Source organism: Coenobita brevimanus, chromosome 107 (assembly GCF_032717465.1).
Source record: "Coenobita brevimanus isolate Jiangsu-jjx chromosome 107, ASM3271746v2, whole genome shotgun sequence".
Classification (NCBI taxonomy): Eukaryota; Metazoa; Arthropoda; class Malacostraca; order Decapoda; family Coenobitidae; genus Coenobita; species Coenobita brevimanus.
This window is the reverse complement of record NC_137060.1, coordinates 24,110,055-24,132,945: the sequence shown is the minus strand read 5'-3', so window position 1 is coordinate 24,132,945 and position 22,891 is coordinate 24,110,055. Positions and strand designations below refer to the sequence as shown.

Sequence of the window (22,891 nt, the reverse complement as noted above, 5' to 3'; positions counted from 1 at the left end):
CCCCGCACGCCGGGCAAGTTCACGGCTTTAGCCAAAGTTCACACTAGGGGAAGTAGAGCCCCGACTCAGCCCTATGAACACACTCAGGGAACCACGAAGAGCGTGAGTCCCCCTTTAGCCTCTTTCCCTTCGGGGAGCCCTTCGTCGCCATCCAGGCTTCTAGGCCAGGAGGAGGCACTAGAGTGGTGGCAAGGCCCGATAACGGACTTACCGCCCACACCCGGGAGTTCTTTAGCCCTGTTGGAGCCCTACAGGAGACGCTGCCGCAGCCCAGCCTTGACGGCGCCTCTCCCCCTGAGCACCCGCAGTCCCAGGACGCCCAGGCCCTCCACCGCAGTCTACAACGACAGAGATCCAGGCTCCCTCACTCCCCGGATGCAGAGGAAGCAGGCCCGACTACGGCTGTTCGGCCCTAGCCCCGAGGGCCCCCGATCAGGTCGAGGCCCCCAGACCACAGGGCCTCTCTGCACCCCACCAGCGCGGCCCTAGGAAGGAGCCGCCCCTCGGGTAGAGGCCCCAGACAAGGGAGCCTCCCTGACAGTAAGTACCAGTGATTTAATAACCCAGGAAACAAGGGTAAGACAGTGACAGTGACAGTGACTCAGAATACAGTGACAGTGATCCAAAGCACAGTGACAGTGTTTTATAAAAGATATATTAAACAGTGGCATAACAGAAATTCGTGTAACTAGGGTACGAAGGGTAAAGTGTTAAATAACTCAGTCCCCCCTGCATTAAGGAACCAGGGAGTTTTCTGTGGAACTAGAGGTAGGTGCGCGTGCGCGAGTGAGCCGAAAGGCAAGTGATGTGCCCCCGCGACTTGGTGACAGTGTTGAGTGTCGCCATCCGCACCCTACCTCTATTATAGTAATATCTCCGACACAGACTCCCAATCGCAGTGATCCAAAGTGAAACTCCCCCATTTTTTATTATCTACAAGTAACATAATAATTAATTCAAACTAACAATCACAGTGAGGTAATATTCCATTCAAGTAACAGTAAAGAATATCCACGACTGCCCTGTGCCACGTGTTAATATATATTGGATCAGTCTATGTAAACGAGTGTAATATTGTATCTCTGTTCTCCTATGTACTAAATATCGTTGTATGTACACTGTAATGAGTAGAACTTAAGCAATAGATGTGATTGTTATGCTGAGTGTTTTTAGGCCGACTCCTCGTACTAAAGACACTAGCTACTGAACGGGGTCCTTTTTCCGGACCGGAAGTAATGCACTAACAAGGGGACAGGACATAAAAACTAGGCAGTCCACCTTTAACACATCTATTACCTTAATTACAACACCTTAACAATATCACATAGGATGGTATTATAAACAGAGGATACAGACATACAGAGTTACGTTAATGTAATATGGGATATTCACACACTCCTTAATTATGCTTTATAATAGGTTAAGAGTCCGTAAGTGGATGGGATTCACTTGTATCAAAGTCCAAAAGGTCTTAGCGTGTCGGGGCAATGGAGATGTCTGGGCTTGATGAGCCGAGGAGGGATTATTACTATAAGTTAGCAAGGGAGGTAGAGCACTAGAGTTCACTGTTTAGGCTCGGCGCGGCAACTCTCGCCCGTGCGTACACTGACAATGGGGGGGGGACTACTCTAGATTGGACTTTGGGATAGCACTGTTCGGATGAACCCAGAACTTATAGTCTTTGTTAGGGGAAGGTATTTACGGACACTTTTTGGTGTATCCGCTGGTTCACTCTGTCACTGGATCAGTACAGGGAAGGGGAAGTCACTATTCTTGCCCGAGTTTCTGGGGCGATATCACTTTGTCACTGTAAGGTGTAGGTCCCCACTCTGGTCACGGTGCAGGGAGACCCTCTTGCCTGGGGTCTCGACCTGTTGTAGGTCCTCCTCTGGTCACGGTGCAGGGAGACCCTCTTGCCTGGGGTCTCGACCTGTTATAGGCCCTCCTCTGGTCACTGTGAAGGGAGGCCTGTCTGTGTTGGCCCTAGGGACTGGGGCCAAACAGGTGTAGCAGACGGGCCTGACGTCGTAGGGTCTGCGGCAGGGGAGGTCGGCGTTGACGGGTTGCCGGGCTCGCCTAGGGGTCCGAGGACTGCGGAAGTCTACCGGGGAACGCGCCGTCAGGTGTGGGCTGCGGCCTCGTCTCCCGCTGGTACCTGGGGAAGACAAGAATTTCCCGGGGGTAGGAGGTAGGTCCCGACTGGGACCAGGCCTCTGTTCAGGTGACACTTTAGGGGTAACTCCCCCGGTGGTGTCCGGCTACTCCTGCAGGAGTTAGCTGGCTCTAGAGGACACACGGAGGCCGTGGTCTGTCTTACACTTATGGAGGGTAGCACAGAGGCGACTCTCTCTCTTGTCTTTATAATTGCCGTGGCACCAGGTTGATCGGTACTGGGACCCACTTGTGGCGGTGTGTGAGGGTCTCTTACCCTTAGAGTGGCTAGGGGCGTGAGCCCCGTACAATCCACTATTGGGCCTCCTGCCCTATTTGTTATAGAGGGCTCTCTTCCCTCGTCAAAGGACCTCCTGTCCTGATAGTGGCAGAGGGTATTACGCCCTCGTGGCTCACTGTGGCAGAGGAGACAAGCCCCTCGTGGCTCACGTGGGTTACTGCGGCAGAGGAAGGGACTTCCTCGTGGCTCGCGGTGGCAGTAGGTGGAAACACCCCGTGGCTCACCTAGGGACCTCCTGTCCCGTTGGGGTGAAGTTGTGGTCGTCACCACACGACTACGAGGGACTGACGTATCAGTCCCACCCCACTGCTGTCGATGGTTAACCCGCCTTGTAATTTGTTGCGGGTCTAGGCTCACCTGGTGTTGAGGTTGTTGCGGGAAGAAGGGGCACAGGTCAGTGGTGGTTGGATGACCCTTTTGTCCCGGGTCACTAACCTGACCGTTATCTCCTCCTCGGGTGGTGGGGTGGTGGTGGCCCGGTGGTGGTGTGGGGGGTGGCGGGGCGGAAGGTCCGGTCGCGGGCATTTTAGTGATACGGTATACTCTCTCTTTTTATGCCCTGTTCCTTTGTTAGTGCATTACATCCGGTCTAGTAAAAGGACCTCGTTCCAGTGCTCGTGTTTTTACGACGAGAAGTCGCCTTAAAAACACAGCATTACAATGTTATTAGTAAAATCTGGAGATGGCCAGAATAAGACCTCATCGTTGTGAATGAGTTCGTTGTTCCACACCAATGATCATTATTTTAGCTGTAGCCACAACTTTCTGAAGATCTGGACAAGGCTTTCGAACTAGAGGGGGTAAATACTGCTTTCCCTGACTCATGCATCAGGAGACCCCAGATGTTGAATAAAATCGCCTGGAAGTAGCAGTATCAAGAAAGAATCGCCACCTGATTTAAGGGGTAAAGGTGTAATTTATTGGGCGTAGTACATAAATGCGGAAAAACCTACGAAACTTCCTACTGTCTGCTGCTGCGTCTACGTCTTAGAGCACATCCATTTTTTTTTTTTTTTTTTTTTTTGGGGGTGGGGGGTGGGGTGGGGACAATATTAAAGAGGATGTAAGGATAGAAACATCCTAACCCTCTCAGCATCGGAGTGTTATGTTGGGCGTTGCTAGGGGCTGGTAATAGGCGTTGGCAGGGATTATAGGTGTTATCAAGGATAATGCATGTTGCTTAGGAGTACAGTATGTGCGGCGAAATCTGAATATAATAGAATAATTCTGAAATATGAGTTCTGACTCTTAAGGGTGAAATCTACAGTATATGAAAATTGCTGATTACTAGGATAAAATCTGAAGAATGGATGTTTGGTATAATTTTACTGGTGATTATTTTCGTGGCTAATTGTGGGGTAAATTGCTTTTCTTTTCAGGTTGTGGGTGTGACCAGTGAGTAATTGCCCCGCTGAAGTAAGTTTGAAAAAGCTGAAGTACTGTATGTTTGATGTGGAAACCGAATTAGGCCTATAGTATCAAGATGAAATTTGAAATATGAATAAGAATGATAACTAGGATAAAATCTGAACTGCCCTTGTTTGGAATATTATTATTTGTAATGATTTTTGCTGACTTGGTAGTAATGGATTTTTCAGGTGGTTGTGTGCTGTAGGACATGTCTACGTAAGCAGGAGCATGAAGTAAGTGAAGTGTTTCATTTGTAATGCATAATATAAGGACGAAAATGAAATATGAGAACCTGGTTAATAGGACAACAGATTATATCGGTGCTCGATGTTTGTAAATTTTGCATTATTCAGACTTTAACAGTAGGATATGCCATTCATTCATTTTATTCATTTATAGGTTGGTATGGACTGGAAGAGGCTGTCTCGGTGAGGTAAGTGTGAATGTACTGAAGGTTCAGATACAAAATCTCTAAAATGAAAACACTGATTACAATAGGATAAAATCTGAAATACAGATGCAACGAATAATAAAAAGTAGTGATGACTTAAGCTATGGCAATTATTGTTAATTAATTATTATCTTTTCAGGTTGTGAGAATGTGGCGTCGAGGATGAACCAAGGAGCGGCTTCACAGACAAGTAAGAATATAATTATGCATTTTGAAGCTGCAACACTAGGCTCATCGGAATGTGACCCCGGTGGATTGAAGGCTGAAGTTGTCCCTCTCCTGCAGCCCACCATCCTTCTTTTGGGGGGATAGGAACTGTATTAAGGAATGTATATATAACAGTGCAACTCCACCGCTTAGTCATATCAGTGCAGCCTCATGAAGGCGTCTCTCTCCAACATCTTGCCTCTTGTACTGTACGTTTCTTTTTGTTGGGTGAAAAAGTGAAGTTTGAGTAAAAGGAGGATATATTCGCCCTCTTCCCGCCATTCTTATAAATCGCATCCTTGGACTGTCCCTTACTTGCCTTCCTAGTAACCAGTGTCCATTCTTTTGAGTGATAATGAATAAAGATTGTATCAAGCAGACTTTCTTCTACAACTGCTGAACATTACTTGAACAGGAGAGTAGTGAAGTTTTGCCTTGACTCCTCTTTTTTTTGGGGTGGGGGAGGGGGGAGATCTGTAAGCAATTTGATCTTACTGTATTTTTCTTTGTTCAAGTAAGTGATGCCAATGTGAAGTTTGGAAGTAACAGGAGCACTTAGCAGATTGTTGGCAAATCTCAAACTAAGCAATTAATAAGTGAATAAAATAATAATTAGGAATGAGGTAATTTGTGTCACAGGAGACATCACTGTATTTCCCTAGGATGAGCGAAGGGTAAGGTAAGATGAGGGCAGGTGTAATCGTTGCCAGCCCGCAGGGGCACTTTGTTAAGAAATACAGTATATACCTGCCACGCAGAGCACTAATAATATTCCCATTCATAACAGGGAAGTAAGCATGGAAGTAAAAAAGTCGCTGCATGACAGTATTGTGATACCAACTCTAACGTATGAAAGTTAAAGGACGTAGGTCAAGAGTGAGAGCATTGGAAATGGGTTATTTGAAAGGAGCATGTGGAGTCTCGTGGAGAGACAAACTGACAAATGAAGTGAAGGAGCACCGTGGTGTGGATGTGGATGTGATTGAAAGCGTTAGGAGAAACACATTGAGGTGGTTTGGCCATGTGGAGAGGATGGAGAACGAGAGACTGACAAGGAGAGTGTGCGAGGGAGGGGGAGGGAAGGAAAGGCTGAGGATGAGATGGAGGGATGGAGTGGAGAGGTAATGAAAGGGGGGGGGGGTTAGGTGGGAACAAGGCAGAGAAGTGGCATTGGGTAGGGCGACATAGAGGTAATTTGTGGCCACCCCTTATGGAATTGAGGCGTCTGGTAATAGATAAATAGATCGTGGTGTCATATTCTTAGGGAGAGGGGGTGACGTCGCCCATCCTTCCCCCTCCATGGTATGTCACTGACGATGTTGCAATTTACTTATTTTACCCTGTCAGTGCTGTGATTTCCTCCGACAGACACAAACGTCCTATTGTACAATCAAGTCCTTGGTTTACTCAATGGCATAGCCAGGACTCCATTAGGGGGGGAGGTGTTTGTACTAGGCCCTATTCTTGAGGGATACCATAAGACCTACTGTGTTATTTGAAATCATATCTTACTTCTTTGAACACAGGCCAAAGGAGTGATATTATAAATTTAAAAAAAAAGCTGAACAATAGTTTACTAAATAACAGATTCGTCACAAAAAGCAAAGTTTATGCTTCCTTCAAATAAGAAAAAAAAAGTAAGGTAGTACATGGGCAACAGTGATGCTGTGAACCGTACAGACTTCACAAATAATCTGATAAAAGGAGAGCCGAGGGTGTGGCTGGGGACAGGGATCCAAACCCTGAAGTGTTCCACAGAGTATGCTACCTTATACTGACAGTGATGTGACCATGGGGGAGGTTCTTCCTTCCCTTTCCACCTCCACTAGAAGGTTCTGATAATGTGTGCACCTTGTTCATGGTTGGGCCACTCGGAATAGGGTTTAGCCGCACCATACCTCCCCCCCCTCCCCCTTGTGGAGGCCTGACTACCCTCCTTTGTACCTGTAGCTGATAAAAGGTGACTCAAGTTAGCTTTTAAAGCTTTATAGTGCTAGGATTGCTCTCAGTTGAAAAAAAAAAAAAATTCTTTGACACGCTCAGTTGAATTAAGTCGTGTGGTGTTAGAGTAGAATGCTAGAGCTGTCCTCGGCATGAGAGTTAATGACAGTAGTAACACTGGACTCTTATGACTCATAAATCATATGGCGTTTGCGGGACTACAGTGCTATATTGAAGTTGCTTTGACGACGAGGGGATTACTAACATTACATCATGATGATCAAGGAGGCTTAGTTCAGTGGTGAAATATGGTCTGCATTAAAAAAAAATACTGTAGGAGATTCACAAACGAGCTTATTATCAGTTACCTTTGTAATTCACTGACCAATAATTAAATCTAACTTAATTGTACTACGGAAAGAGGCATCTGCATATTAGGCGCTCTCTAAAGTCAACTTCGACATTCCCTGAAGCTTTATCCAGAATCCCCTAAGTTTTCTTTACTTTGCAAATTTTGATAACTTGAACATATCGTGTATATTTTTAGGCAATAAAAATCTTACGTCCTTCCAGCGAATTAACTTCCTAAACTATGACATTATAAACTGGTGTTGTGACCTTGAAACAAATGGAAAAGTTAACGCTACGACGTTTTCTGTGAGAAGCTGACAGAAAATGAGGATACTTTTAATTTTATTGTGGGCCTTTAAATGTAAGTCACAAACGTTTATTCCGTTTCCATAGTAAATGAAAAATTTGCTGGGACCAGATATTGAGACTTTTCCATTATTCTTGGGGGAAAATTGTGGTACAGGGTGTACTTTCGCCGTGTCCACCTTGCTTCCATACTACCTCTTGTACCTGTCGGGATCGTTGACAATGATGCTTGCTGTGATTTATGTTGCCTCACTTATCCTGCTCCATCTGCAGACACTGTTTACTTCCGCTACCATGATTGCAGCCTAGTGCTGAAGGAAGACATGCTGATTTGACTGGAGACATTGTAAGGTAAGTAGATGTCGCGAGTTGTGAAATAATTGAAGTTTAATAGTTGCTTCTGGATTAATGGCAGCGGAGTGACTAGGGTTTGCAGGCTAGCGCATGTTGCTCGGGTGAATTCTTTGTGTTACTCATTTTGGCATTGATTTTTCTGCATGAATTGAATCACGATATTACAGTGTGGTATTCTGTGTATGATAATTATTATTTTAGCATGATATTACAGTCCTTGATAGGATGATGATGACAGGATATCACGGCAGTGTTGTGACATCAGGGTAATATGGGATGAAGTTTTTAGTTTTATTTGGTAGTACAGCCGGTTTTTGATTACCGGTACAAATTAACCGAACCCGAATTATTCCCATTTGTAAAGTACTCATATGTAACCTCATTTACCCAAACCTAATTAAACCTAACTATTGAATCAACCTAATTTGGGTAATTCTTTACCATAAGGGTACGGCAGTCCCACCTATATTTTAACAATCTCATGATCTCAAGGTATCATTTTTGTAGGCTACCTAAGCAATGCAGTTAAATGTTCTATTGTGACTGCAGGAACTGACTGGAGGAGGAAGCGGCCAGGTCGCCCGCAGCAATGTTTACCAGTGATCTCTGACTGGCCATATCGTTTACCAACCATCATTCCGACTGGACATGTCAGTGTATCCCATGTCAGAGCAATGGGAAGCTCAATGATTTAGCCCGGCCAAACCTGGTCCAACCTAACCTCACTTGCATTTGACAGCCAGCTTTCAAATTTAAAAATGTGCTAGGAACTTCAAATACGGCCGTCTGCTGGCAGATGTCGGTGGAATATTTACGCATTCTAAATCCTCATTTATAGCTTTCAGAGGTAAATCTATAAAAAATCCCCAGTAGCTGTGGTAATCCAGGAATAATAAGAAGTAGCTTCTGTAAAACTCATTTCAATAGAAAATATGGAAAGGCTGCACCCATTTGGTAAAGAATTAATCTAATTTGTCCTAACCTAACCCAACCAAACTTTTTCTAAACTAACCTATTTTTCCCTATTCTAATTGGATTTTTTTTTCCTCAGTTGCATTATTTTTTCTGATAATTTTTAACATACAGTGTTTCAATAGATTTTGACATTGTTGTCACAAATGACTCCTACCCTATCAGGAGTAGCTATGAAGTCAGATACAAAATAAAAATAATGAAAATGCAGTAAAAGAAAAAAAAAAATGAAAATCCATCAGATACAAAATAAAATGAAAATTTATCTGAATACGTTAATCAAAGGCAAAGTAAAACCACGTGAAATACATTAGTCACATATGAAATAAAATGAAATTGAATGAAATACATTAATCAAATACTGTACCATACAAAGTAAAATGAAAATTGATCTGAATGCATTAATCAGATACAAAATAAAATGAATGAACTGAAATACAGTATTCAAGGACAAAATAAAATGAATTGATCAAAATACAATAATCCATCCATCCATTGCCAGACGCCATAATCCCGTAAGGGGTTGCCATTTGACTTGTTTTACGGTGAGGGACTCTAACCCGCTACCGACCCACTTGTTGGCATGTAGGGAGCACGTATGGTTTGGTTATGTGGTTACTACCCAGCGTTGTAAGTGGTTTCTTGGCTTACAGGAAACCATTTAGCTTGTCACTCAATGAAAAGCCACCTGTAAAGGAAAGAAAAGCAATAAGAAGTGGAAGGAAAGATGGGAGATATAAGGGAGAGAGGAGGGCAGGCACAGAAAAAGAATGATAAAGACTAAGGAAGAAGTAGGCAGCACTACATCAAGTGAGTGGATGATGGTCACCACCACCTACCACCTGCAGTAATCAAATATGAATAAAATGAATCGATCAAAACTCATTTTGTTTCGTTTATAAAGGCTCCAGCATGCTTGCTTGCATCAGGCTTGGTCACCTAATGGCAGCTCTTCATGCTGCTTGATTTCTGGCAGCCTCCCTGTTGAGTTCCCTGTCTCTGAGGTCACACTCCATGACCTCACCTCAGGTCATTCTCGGTCTGCCTCGCGCAACCCTACCTCCAACGTTCACATTTCTCACTTTCTGCACCCAGTTGTCAACCCCCATCCTCTCCACATTCCCAAACCACCTGTCTACCGCTCCTCATCACAACACCAATATGCTCCAGTCGTATCCTTCCTCTTAACTCTTGCATCGTAAACGCAGTCCCCCAGGCCTTGCATTTAAGGATGCACCGCACATCCATATAATCATTGCCCTTTCTGTACATTTGAGCCTGCTAATATCCTCTTCCTTTAGTGCTCAGGTGTCACTACCATACAGCGTTACACTCCTAACATGCTGCATACAAGTACGTTAATGGAATATGAAATATGATGACTCGATCGAAATACAGTAATCAAATATAAAATTCGGTCAACTCAATTATCCATTGTAATTCAGCCATGCCCTACGGCAAATAATGTGAATCGCTGGATATTGCATAGTACACTCTATCGGCTGAACATTTGGCATCAAGTCAGATATTGTTACACTCCTTCTTAATCCTCTGTCCTAAAAACCTTGCTTTGAGTAAAAGATGAAAATTGAGCTTGAAATACAATAAATTATTGATACAGTACAGTCACAGCTCGCATAACTTAGGAATATTGTACCCAGAAGCTATCGTTTTATGATAATTCCGCATTATAGGGCCATGTGTTTACATGTTAAAGGGTTTCATGGTACCCAATACTTTTTTTTTCTCCCCTCCAGGACATTTACCTGCCTAATAAAGACTTCATTACATACAAACACTGGAAGATTCCTCACCTTGAATGGAAAAGGTTGTGGGCTTGCTGGGGGGAGATGGAGTGGGGTTCTGTTGCCAAAAAAAAAAAAAAAGCAAAGATCACACCGAGCACATGGGCAGCCTGAGCGAGGGGAGAGAGTAGGCTCAACTGGGGCAGGAATGCTTAGTGGACTGTGCAGACATGTGACAGCCGTATGTCATAGGCTGATGCAACCGACGCTTTGACCGTCACTGGCCGTGTTATGCCTCTCACCACCTCGTTATGACTGTGTGAACCATAATTTGGGGTCACTGACCGCGTTATGTCTGTTGTTGCTGCGTAGTACAGTGTTTAAAAAAATTAGCAGGTTCCTCCACCCGTGTTATGTCTATCATTTTCGCGGTGACTAAATTTTGTCATCAGATTTTGCCTTCTGTGTTATGTGAGTTTCACGCAATAGGATTGCGCGTTATGCGAGTGGTCACTGTTCAGTGCCGGTTGGCTACCACTTACGAGCTGGTTGATATGCCTCAGTGCTAGATATTACATAGAACCATGAGATATGTCCTCTTTCATTGTCAGATGTTGCATAATTTTGCCAGGTACTAGTGCTTTAATAAGAGCCGAGCCAACAGCACCGGATGTTGTGTTGGGTCAGATATTGTGACAGTGGGTAATTGAGAGTTTACTGTAAAATGAATCAGTTGAAATACATTAATCAAATGCAAAATAAAGTAAATATATTGAAATACATCAAGCAAATATAGAATAAAATGAGTCAGATGAAATACATTAATCAAATAAAAGGTATAATGAATTGATGAAAATATGTTAATAAAAAATGAAATAAAATGAAAAGTGATAAATATATTAATCTATCCATTGATAGCAAGATGCCACAATCCCGTAAATGGCAGCTGTTTGACCTCAGAGCTCATTGCTTGCAAGTCATGAATACTTTTCATTGGCCCCAACATCACAGCAAGGGTAGAAAGTGATTTCTAGGAAACATTGCTCACACACCAAAGTCATGAACAGCATTAATCAGGTCAGATGCATGCCAGTATTTTCAGTTATACAAATTGTAATGCTCATTTTTGTGTTTCATAAACTTGTTACAATATAATTAATTATAAAATACCGATACCTGGTACTCAAAATAATTTCAGAAGCACAGAGAACAATTTCTTGAGAGTTACTGATGTAACATGCGGCTGGACAAGAGGACCACCAAGACATGAAGTAACTTGGTGGTGGGATGAGGGTGTAGAAGCTGCAATTAAGGAGAATAGAAGGCTTTTCCGGGAATGGAAGAAGGGTGGTAGCAAAGAGGAATATTTGGCTGCCAAGCGTAGGACTAGAAGAGAGGTATACAGGGCAAAGTCTGAGTCACAGAGACAATTACTTGATAACCTAAATCATGGGGAAAGGAAAAATATATTTAGGGTGGCAGGTCAGGTGAAGAGGGATAATCGGGATATCATAGGTGAGCAGTGTGTGAAGAATGATGAAGGAAGGGTAGTGGTGAACAGTGAGGATATTAAAGATGCATGGAGAGAGCATTATAACTGGTTGTTGAATGAGGAGTTTGACTGGGACAGGGAAGGTTTGGAGCCAGCAGATCCAGTGTCTGGCCCTTGGCCTTTGATTGATACTGCTACTGTGAGTGAGGCAATAGGCAGGATGAGGGTGGGGAAGGCAGCAGGTGTGTCTGGGTTGACTGCCGAAATGTTGAAGGCCTCAGGCAATATAGGGGTGAGTTTAGTCACTGACCTGATAAATAGGATTATTTATGAGTGTGTTGTCCCAGATGATTGGCTGAAGAGTGTAATTGTAAATGTGTATAAAGGGAAGGGTGATGCCCTGGAAAGAGGAAATTATAGAGGTATAAAGCTTTTAGATCAGATAATGAAGGTAATGGAGAGAGTTTTAGAAGGTATGATTAGAGAAAGAGTGAATATTGATGAGATGCAGTTTGGGTTTATGCCAGGTAGGGGGACCACTGATGCCATATTCATTGTTCGACAGCTTCAGGAAAAATATATTGGTAGGAGAAGAGATCTTTATTTTGTTTTTGTTGATTTGGAAAAGGCCTTTGATAGAGTCCCTAGAGAGGTGGTGAAGTGGGCAATGAGAAAGCTTGGCTTGGAGGAGTGGCTGGTTAGGGTAGTTATGGCCATGTATGTGGGTGCTCACACCCAGGTGAGAGTGAATGGAGATTTGAGTGATGAGTTTTCCGTTAATGTTGGTGTGCATCAGGGGTCAGTCTTGAGTCCCATGTTGTTTATCATGGTACTTGAAGCCCTTTCATGTGACTTTAGAAACAGACTCCTGTGGGAGTTGTTGTATGCTGATGATTTGGTGTTGATTGCAGAGAATGAAAGGGAGGCGGAGGAAGGGTTTAGGAAGTGGAGAGATGGTATGGGGCAAAAGGGTTTAAGGGTAAATGCAGATAAAACAAAAGTGATGATATCTAGGGTTGGTGGCGGTACTGTCAAAGACGAGGGAGAGTGGCCATGTGCAGTTTGCCACAAGGGCGTGGGAAGTAATTCCATCTTGTGCGGTGTGTGTGATAAATGGATGCATAAGACATGTAGTGGTATCAGAGGTAGACTGCGAGATAATGCTGATTTTATGTGTACGGCGTGCCGGGGTGAGCAGGTGGAGATTGTCAGACGTGAAAGGATTGAACTTGCTGGTGAATCTCTTGAGTGTGTGGAAGAGTTTTGTTATTTGGGAGACATGTTGTGTGCTGGAGGTGGGGCTGGAGCTAGCTCTGTGGCTAGGGTGAGAAGTGGTTGGAAGAAGTTCAGGGAGCTCTTGCCTCTCCTGACATTGAGAGGGCTCTCCCTATGTGCTATGGGGTCTTTGTATGCAGCATGTGTTAGGAGTATAATGCTGTATGGCAGTGAGACCTGGGCAGTGAAGGAGGAAGATATTCGCTGGCTCAGATGTACAGAAATGACAATGATTAGGTGGATGTGCAGTGCGTCCCTGCGTCCAAGGCCTGGAGGGGCTGGGTTTACAATGGAAGAGTTGAGAGGTAGGATGGGACTGGAGTGTATTGGTGTTGTGATGAGGAGAGGTAGATTGAGGTGGTTTGGACATGAGGCGAGGATGGGGGATGATAATTGGGTGAGGAAGATGAGAAGTGTTAATATTGGGGGTGGGGTTATGAGCGGTAGACCGAGAAAGACATGGGACGAGGTCATTAAGTGTGACCTTAGGGTTAAGGGACTGAACAGGGAGGCTGCAATGGATCGTGCAGCATGGAGAGCCACCATTAGGTGACCAAGGCCGACACATGCAAGCATGTTGGAGCCTTTTAAAACGAAAACGAGAGTAGCATGTAACTGATGTATAACTAAGTCAGCCATGAGTGGTTGTGGGGGTGTAGTGGCCTAAAACCAAGTTGTGATGGCACTAGGAGGGTGTGAGGTGTAACTAGTAATACCAGTTGTTCAGTGACTCTGGAGGGGGTGCAGAGGAGTGTGATGGGGCGGTGTGAGGAAGGTAATGTGGGATCTCTGTTTGGTTTGGGGATAGTGATGATAGTTCCATGCTTCCAGATGTTGGTATTATGTTTCGTGAGTAGTTGTAGTTTGGTATGTTGGTGAGTGCTTGTATGCCTTGTGGTCCAAGGTGTTTAAGGTGTATGTTGCTTATGTTGTCTGGTCCATAGGCAGATGAGTGCTTAAGGTTGCTAGTGATGTGCTTCGTCTGGTTGTAAGTGGAAGGTACGAAGTCTGGGTCTGTGGGGAACTGTCTCTTGCATCAGATGACACATCAGTCGTCACGATGGGGGTTTAGATGGCTGACATGTGAAAAGTGATTGATGAGAGTGTTTGCTTGTTGTCAGTTTGAAGGCATGATGTCTGTTGTTGTGATGGCAGCGTGTGATTGTGTAGTGTTGCTCTTGGAGAGTGTGATTCTGTTTAGTGTTTTGTAGAGTTTGCTGGTGTTTGTTTTGTGATCAAGTGTTTGGAGATAATTATTCCAATTTAGTGTTTGCTGTTCTGATATTTTACTGTTTATTTGAGTGTTGAGTTCTCGTATTTGTTGTATGGTGTCTTGTGTATGGGGTGTTGGGGAGTGTCGTAGTGTGTCCCGTTGACTGATGAGGCCTTGAATTTCTGGTGTTAAGTTGGGGTTGTGTCTCTGTTGCTTCTAGAGATGTGTCTTTTGTCTGCATTTTGAATAACTGTATTGAAGGTGTCCACAGTGGTGTTGATGTTTGGGTGTACTGTTTAATGTTTCAAAGTCTTGTTCTGTTTCAGTTGTGGAGGCATCCCAGTTGGCTGTCCTATAATTAGTGTGTGTGTGTCTGTGGCCAGCTGGGGTGATTCTGGTTTTGGTAGTGATGATGATCGGGAGGTGGTCAGAGCCGAGGGTTTTGACCACTCTTCAGGATGTTGTGGGAACAAGGTTTGGGGAGCAAAAGGTGATGTCTGGGGATGATGGGAGGAAGAGGGCTTGGTGTGGGATATGGTAATTTAAGCAGCAGAAATACCCAACCAATTTGCTTCATTTTCTCGTTGGCACTTTTCCATATTATTATAATAATTTTTATGGTGGTGAATGATAGTTTATTTATCATTTTCGTTTCTCTGTTATTTATATTGTTGTTCATCCCGATTCACTCATGTTGGCTTATCAGTCGTAATGACAGAGTTTCTAAAACCCACTGCTGTCCACTGAACAAGCCTAACTTACATATTCATAGGGTAGCCATACCATTCCAAAATTGTACAGTACACCCTTGACATAGTGAATTAATTGGTACCATACCCTTGACGTTGAAGCCAATAGTTCATTAAAGTCGAACTCCAAGCTGTTTGGTAATTTCCCTGGCATCGTGGCTTTTACTGAACAAAGATCGTTAAATGTGGAGCTTTGTTTGGCTGTGTAGTTGTTCACAGTAAGAGACAGCTAGGTCTGGATGGCTCTTTTTCTCAGTAAATGCTCTATTTATGGCTCACATGAAGCTGGTCACCCAGAGCCAGCTGTGGCGTTCTTCGGGATGTGGAGGTGTGTGTGTATGTAGGGACGACATACTGGTGGGTCTTTCCCATGCATCCATTCTTTTACCGAATACAATTTGTGAAATGAACATAACGTTCGGCCAGCTCAAGGTGGTTATTAAAACCGAAATTGGTTAAAAGAGGGTTCAGTATATCAAGGGTTTACTGTACATCCTAACAAAACAGTGTAACCTAACCCAGCCAAAAATAACCACTACTGTATGGCTCATTCAAGCATCATTGAATCCAACAGTGAATAGGCATGGAGAGGTAGACAGACTTTAGTACAGTGGTCCCTTGTTTATAGCAGTTTTCATTATCACTGCAAGATGAAAAGCAGCACTCTGCTGTTATTGTGCATTTTTCGGCGGAAAAAAACAAAAGTTATTGTGCACCTGAGCTGATTTCTCCTGACATTGTTGGTGCAGTATCTGTGGTTTCTGATGGCCTTGAGTGATTCAACGATGAGGCCCTACTCAGAGTTAATCCCAAGTGATAGAAACCACTAACTCAACACCCTTTAGCTCCCAGAACTCCATACCTTGGGTCCCCCTCAGATCTCTGTTACATGCTTCTTCCTTACTGTACTGTACCCTTTTCATCACTTTCTGTTAACCTGACTATGCCTGTGTGTGTTTCTGATACCATAGCAATATATATATATATATATATATATATATATATATATGTATGATAAAGGAAATTTTGAGTTTATGAGTGGGGTGCCCAATACCAATTAGGATATCCTGTAGGGTCTGTGCTCTTGTTCTCGCAGTCTTGTTGTCACGCACAAGGCTCGGTATCAGTTATGTGTGATGACCAAGAGATCACTGTATTGAGCTGCACAAGAAGAAATATACATAGCCTTGAATTGTCTAGATGTGACAAGCAGTGTGCACTGGAGAGAGTATAATGAAAGTGAGCTTCAGAAACAAAATTTGAAGAGTGCAGCCAGCAGACAGATGCAGTTAGAGCAGGTTGTGATTAGAAGGATGGCTTTAATTTACAGTTAGTCTTCTTATGTCAACATACCATATAATGTTGAACAAAAAACAGGAATTTATCAAGGTGGATGAACTATTACAATTGGTTTACAGTCTATTGTACATATCACAGAGTAGCTGCAGAACTAATGGAAATAGTCCTTGAAGTTGTAGAAAGTATGAAAAAAGATGAAAACTGAACACATTGCCATTAAAAAAAAAAAAAAAAAAAAAAAAAAAGGGGGGGAAACATTGCAGATATTTCAGGTTATGCTTTGTGTTGGTACTGAGACAGGGAAGGGTTATGGCCTCATTGCAGTCTGCCATACTGCATTTGTCTTTCTAGGAAGACTGATTTATACAGAGTGAATGTGTATTGAGTCATGGAGTTTAGGGTTTGGTTGGAGCTTTTGTATGGTTGTGGTGGCTGTAGTTCTATGCATGTGTTTGCGATATGTAATGTTGAGAGGAGGGGAGGATGTTGTTGAAGTATTGCTCTGTAGTTTTGAAGATGGATGGAGTGTTGTGTTGAAGCAGTGACTTGTGCCAACTTGGTTAATTCTTGTTTACATTTTCAGTGTCATGTACTTTGGAGAGGAGAGTTTCAATGCAGGCAGTCCACAATCATCTGCTACAAAATCCTGGCATCAACACCTATGCATTAGCATTAAAAAGACAAGTTGGAGTACGGTAAGTCCTCATGCAGTTATTTTTTACTTTTTCCGTTAAGTTCACAGTGTACAAGAGAGAGAGAGAGAGAGAGAGAGAGAATTGTTAACAAATCCCATATTGTGGTGACATTCTGCACTGTATTATCTTTCCTGGCAGTTTTATTCTTTTGTTGGAAATTTTTTTAATTGGAGGGATTAGCTGCAGCTTTCAGTTATTCATTCAGTACCATACTTGGACTGAAGGAGTTAAAGTTCCACTGCTATGTATGAAACTGGTAACCTATTTGCTGATGACTAGTCGATTTCTACAGTAAATAAGAGTATGCAGCAGGTACTTATTCTTTCATTTGTTTGTTCATTAATATGGGTTCCAGTGTACAGTACCCTGTTTGGCTCCAGCATACAGTAGGTACCCGTAGACCGTGAGTTCAGAGTATGCGATCCTCATTGTATGCGAGGATCTATTTTTTATCGAATTTTAGTGTGTTTTTTAATAATGATGTGAATTAAATTCATAATAGGTGAGACGGCAATGAAGAGTAGCCCGGATCCGAGGTTTACCCTGAGCATGCGATATTGCCACCCCAAGAAGCGCCAACCACCAGTGATGGAGAGTGGAGACTTGTCGATGAGCCATTTCCTGGGGAGGATCAAGAGGATGATGTAATGTCTGAGGTGTCAGAAATAAACTTTGAAGGGTATATGAACAAAGTGAGTGCATGAGCTAGTGAAAGTATCGAAAGTGCTGATGACTAGAGTGGTGAGGAAGGTGGTGTGTTGAGTGGTGCAGGAGTTGCACGCTAGGGTTCCGAGACAATTCGCCATCAGACAATTCCCTGTCAAAACATGGACGATTCACCGTCAGTATACTTATTATTAATTAATCAGTACTTTGATAACTATATTTCAGGGGGATCCATAAAAGTCAATGTTCAGTAGTGTAGGCTTTGGATATTATTATTTGCACCTTTAGTCAATATTGACTAAAGGTGCAACTCATAAATAATATCCAAAGCCTATGCTGTTGAACATAGACTTTGATGGTTATTAAAGTATTGATTAATTAATAATTAGTATACTGTAATTATAGAATGATGAGGCATTGTCCAGGGTGCAAATTGTCCTGACGTGGAATCGTCCATATTTTGACGGGGTATTGTCTGACGGTGAATTGACTTGACGGCTAATTCTCTCCTGCACCACTCGACACACCATCTTCCTCACCACTCTCGCCACCAACTCTTTCGACTCTTTCACTAGCTAATCCGCTCACTCCATTCATAAACACTTCAAAGTCTATTTCTGACACCTCAGACATTGCATCATCCTCTTGATCCTCCCCAGGAAATGGTTCATATACAAGTCTCCACTCTTCCATCACTGGTGGTTTAATTAACTTGTTTCTTCCTCGCTGTAGTCGCCTTTGAATTACTTTAGCATCACCCATAGCTGTCTTCATTAATGACAGCGAATTGTCTTGTTATTGTTGTGATGGGAAATTGATGATGCCGAATTGTCCCCAAACTGAGTGGTGCAGGATACAATTTGCCTGTTGTCCTCTTGGGTTAAGGTGAGCAGCCAAATTCTTGTTGGTTTAGTTAAGTCATATCCTTGTTGGCTTAGTAAAGCCATAACCTTGTTGGTTTACCTTGTCTTAGGTACTATGTCTTACATAGTTTCCCTGCACAGTACAATACTTAGGTCTGAAAGGAGTCTCAAGGGTTGCCCATGAGGAGGGGTGCCGCCCATATGTAATTTTTCCCATAAATTTATGTATTTAGAGTACACTAATTCCTAGTAAGCGACGTCCTCTGCCGCCCATATGTAATTTTTCCCATAGATTTATGTATTTAGAGTACACGAATTCCTAGTAAGCGACGTCCTCTGCCGCCCATATACTCGCGTACTGTGGATACCTATTGTACCGTATTTGGATGTGTTGGCCTAGGTCACTTTAATCTTCATGTTGCACGATCCTGGCAGCCTCATACTTTACTTCCATATCCACCGCCACAGCCTTTGCCATACCATGTACACACCACCACCACCACCATAACCATTGCCACTGCCTACACTTATTCACCACCATCACTGTCTTATCAATACTGTACCGCACTCGCTATTGCCACCTCACCATCTACTACCACCACACTACGACCACATCACTTCCATACCTCCTGCACCACCACCACCATTTCACTGCTACAGCATGACTTACCATGCCACCACATTGACACTTGTCAATACCACCAACCTGAACTCTCTCTCTCTCTCTCTCTCTCTCTATTATTTTATTTATTATGGCAAATTGTTGAGTACTGTGAAGAGTATATACGAAGGAGCTTGGGCTACAGTCTGAGTGGGTGGCTAGCTGAGTGAGTTCTTTGATCTTAAATGTGGGACTGAAACAGGGTTGTGTGATGTCTCTGTGACTGTTTAATATATACATGGATGGGGTTGTAAAGGAGGTGCAAAGTAGGGCAGTGGATTTGGGGGTAGCTGTAATGAATGAGGGTGAGGTGTGGAAGGTTCCGGTGTTGCTGTTTGCTGATGATAAAGAATTTTTGAGTTTTGAATGGGAGTTGCAAGGTTTGGTGAATGAATTTGGGACAGTGTGTAGGAAGAGGAATCTGAAAGTTAATGAAAGCAAGATTAAAGTTATGGTGCTTGAGAGGAATGAAATCACAGAATGCACAGTGAGGTTGGATGGTGAGGATATGGAGAATGTGAGTGCATTCAAGTACTTGGGTAATGTGATGAGTAAGGATGGAACCTTTGGGGATGAAGTGCTTGAAAGGGTACAGCAGGGCAGGAAGGTTGTTGGTTCACTGAAAGCAGTGATGAGAAATAGGGAGATGAGTATAGAAGTTAAGAAGTCACTGCGTGATAGTATTGTGATCCCTACCCTGACGTATGGAAGCAAGGCATGGACCTTGCTAGAGGGGACAAGTCAAGAGAGAGAGCGGTGGAAATGAGTTACGTGAGAGGAGCCTGTGGAGTGACATGGAGGAACAGGTTGACAAATGAAGAAGTGAAGGAATGTTGTGGGGTAGATGTGGATGTGGTTGAGAAGATTAGGAGAAATACACTGAGGTGGTTTGGACATCTGGAGAGAATGGTGAATGAAAGACTGACTAAGAGGGTGTATGTAGGTGAGGTGGAGGGAGGGGAAGACCGAGGATGAGGTAGAGAGATGGAGTTGAGAGGTATATGAGGGAAGGGGGAGTGAGCTGGGGGGAGGGTAGTCAAATGGTGGGTGACAGAGCAGCTTGGAGGCGTTTTGTCTGCAGCCACCCTTTGTGAGATTATGACGTTGGGGTATAGATAGATATTTATTTATATATTTTTATTAATTTTTTTTGAGGGAACAGTTTGCAGGTTTCTAGCCTTTGGTTAGTTCTTCCTTGGAGAAGAAAAAAATATAACACACCAGTACCATGTCATGTAGCATCGCCCAGCCAGTGCCACACAACCACTACCACCATCACCGGTAGAGAGGCGGCTTGCAGTCCTAATGGACCCAGGATCGAATCTCGACTGGGGCAGGGAACAGTTTAAGGATTTGAATGTCCTAAAAGCAGACTTTCCTGATCTACCAGATGACCCGCCGACATGTCGTAAAAGTACCCCCGCTAATACCAATACACCAGTCCTGTATGAGGCAGCCCTAGCATGTATTCAATATGGACGGTGGGTGTTAGCGCCGAAGTGGTGACATGTGGAGGTGTAGGAGGACTACTGAGCCTTGGGATAGGCAACTACCCCCAAGAAATAGGCCCTGAGCCTTTGCCCAGAGTCGGACACATAAAAAAAAAAAAAAAAAAAAAAAAAAAAAAACCACCACTGCCACCACTATTTACTACTGCAGCTAGCCTGACAATACTGCTGTCACCACACCACACCACACCACCATATACAGTACCCAGTTTTCAGCTCATTTTGTCTTCCATGTTGGGTCTGTCTTGGTTTTTGCAGATAATTTTGTGTGTTGTTGGTCTTGAATTATGGGCCATCTTTCCTGGTTTTAGCCAGAGCTGTAGCTTACCCACCTCAGCCTCTATTTTCACTGCTGAACTCTTTGACTTTGGGGCTTATTCTTAATCATTAGGCTGTCAGTTTCACCATATTTGCAGGTTCCGTCACATCCATGTCTGCCCTTTGTGTTTTAACTCTCTCCACTCCATGGTTTGGGAAATTTTAGGAAAGCTCCTCTGCCTGGGTTTCCATGACTAGAGGGTGTCATTTTGCTGGGTGCCAGTTCATGTAGCATTGCATGGGATTTAGTGTGGAGATGCAGTGACAAGGGGAGAGACTACCCTTTCTGCATTTGTCAGACTTCATCCTTACAGGGTTTACTTCCCTGTGATTAAAGCAGCATATTTAGGATATGCTTCCTGTTCCCAATGACCTCTGGGAAGTGATATGAAGTTTTAGAGGGGCACTTGATATTTTGAAAATTCTGGGAGCATAGCAATTCTAAGTTAGCTTACCAAATGCCATCTTATCAAGGTTTTATTGCACCAGGTTATTTAAGATGAGGGTGACCAGTTGCTTGCTGCTGTGTGCAGTAAACCCCAGCAACCCTTGGGATGTAAATCAGTACACATGGACAACTGCCTTTTGGCGTGCCTTAACTTCGTACACCACTAAGTGTCCATTTGGTTGTATGGTTGCCAGCCAACAAGTGCTTAGTAAACGGTTACCTCACAGAACCATTTTGTTGTCACTCAGTATGTCCCCAGAAGATTGAACTGCATCAAGTGAGAGGATGGTGGGTGTCCTCACTACTAGCATGTGACCAATACTTTTTGTTGTAAGTGAGATGATGGTGGGTGTCCTGACTACTAGCATGTGACCAATACTTTTTGTTGTAAGTGAGATGATGGTGGGTGTCCTGACTACTAGCATGTGACCAATACTTTTTGTTGTTCGGTATTTGGTGTGTGTGTGAATATTCAGGGATGATGGGTTTAGTAAAAGCATTTTACTTCGATTTGCTCTTAAGATCCTGGCATCAGCATTCATACCTGAGCCTGAAGTTTGTCTGTTGCAGTACCTTTCACCAGTTATTGTTGTATGAAGGTACTGTGGTCCCTTGGTTATAACAGTTTTCATTATCACCGCTAAATGAAAATCAGCACTTCAGCCGCTGTCACGCATTTTTTTGGCTTTAACACATCAATGTCGGGTGCCTGAGTTGGTTTCCAGTGTAATAATGGTGCATTATATGTGGTTTCTGATGACATTGAGGCCCTATTGGAGGAGTTAATCCCAGCTGGTGGAGACCACTAACTCCATCCCCTAGCCTCATAACCTAAAGACCAACTCAGGTCTCTATATGATATGTGTTTCTTTTTTATTATGCCCATTTCATCTCTTTCTATTAACCTAACCATGCCAGTGTGTGTTTCTTACAGTTAACCATAACAGTATTGATGTATTTAGTGGCTATAAGTTGTTGTAAAAGGGAAAAGTTGGGTTCACGAATTGGGTGCCCAGTACTAATTAGGATAAATCTAAAGGTTCTGTGCTCTTGTTATCGTGCTATTTCGTCATGACGCATCATGCTCAGCACCAATGATGTGCGATAACCAAGGGATCTACATACTGCATTTATATTTTGTACAGTAATTACAACGAATTTGTGTAGTGAAGGAGTGCTGTGTTCTAGGTATGGTATGAGAATGGAAAAATCATGTGCCGAAGCAGGGACTTTGGAAAACAATGCTAATTATTTCCATATTTTCAGGGCTGATAATTGGGAGGAAGGGGCACTGTTAAACTGTCCATCATCTTCTGCTTCAAGAACTGGCATCAGCACACACACATGATCAAGAGGAAGACTCAAGTTTTGATATTCAGCTCTGGCAGTTCATTCCACCACTTCAAGTGGCCTGGAAGCAAAAGTTTCAAGCTAAGTGTTCACACTGGTATTTTGTTTCAGGTGTACTGTACATTTTGATACAATGCCTGTTATTTATTTAAAATATTTCATTTA

The 22,891-nt window shown here is 43.3% G+C and overlaps 1 long non-coding RNA gene across 1 annotated transcript; it reads left to right on the top strand.

Annotated features, from left to right (window-relative positions):
• The first annotated feature begins 7,363 nt into the window (after nucleotides 1-7,363).
• LOC145416795 (uncharacterized) lies at nucleotides 7,364-22,771 on the top strand. Its single transcript, XR_013900330.1, has 3 exons — nucleotides 7,364-7,469; nucleotides 16,801-16,912; nucleotides 22,643-22,771. It is a non-coding gene; the product is annotated as an uncharacterized LOC145416795 (long non-coding RNA).
• Nucleotides 22,772-22,891: the final 120 nt, after the last annotated feature.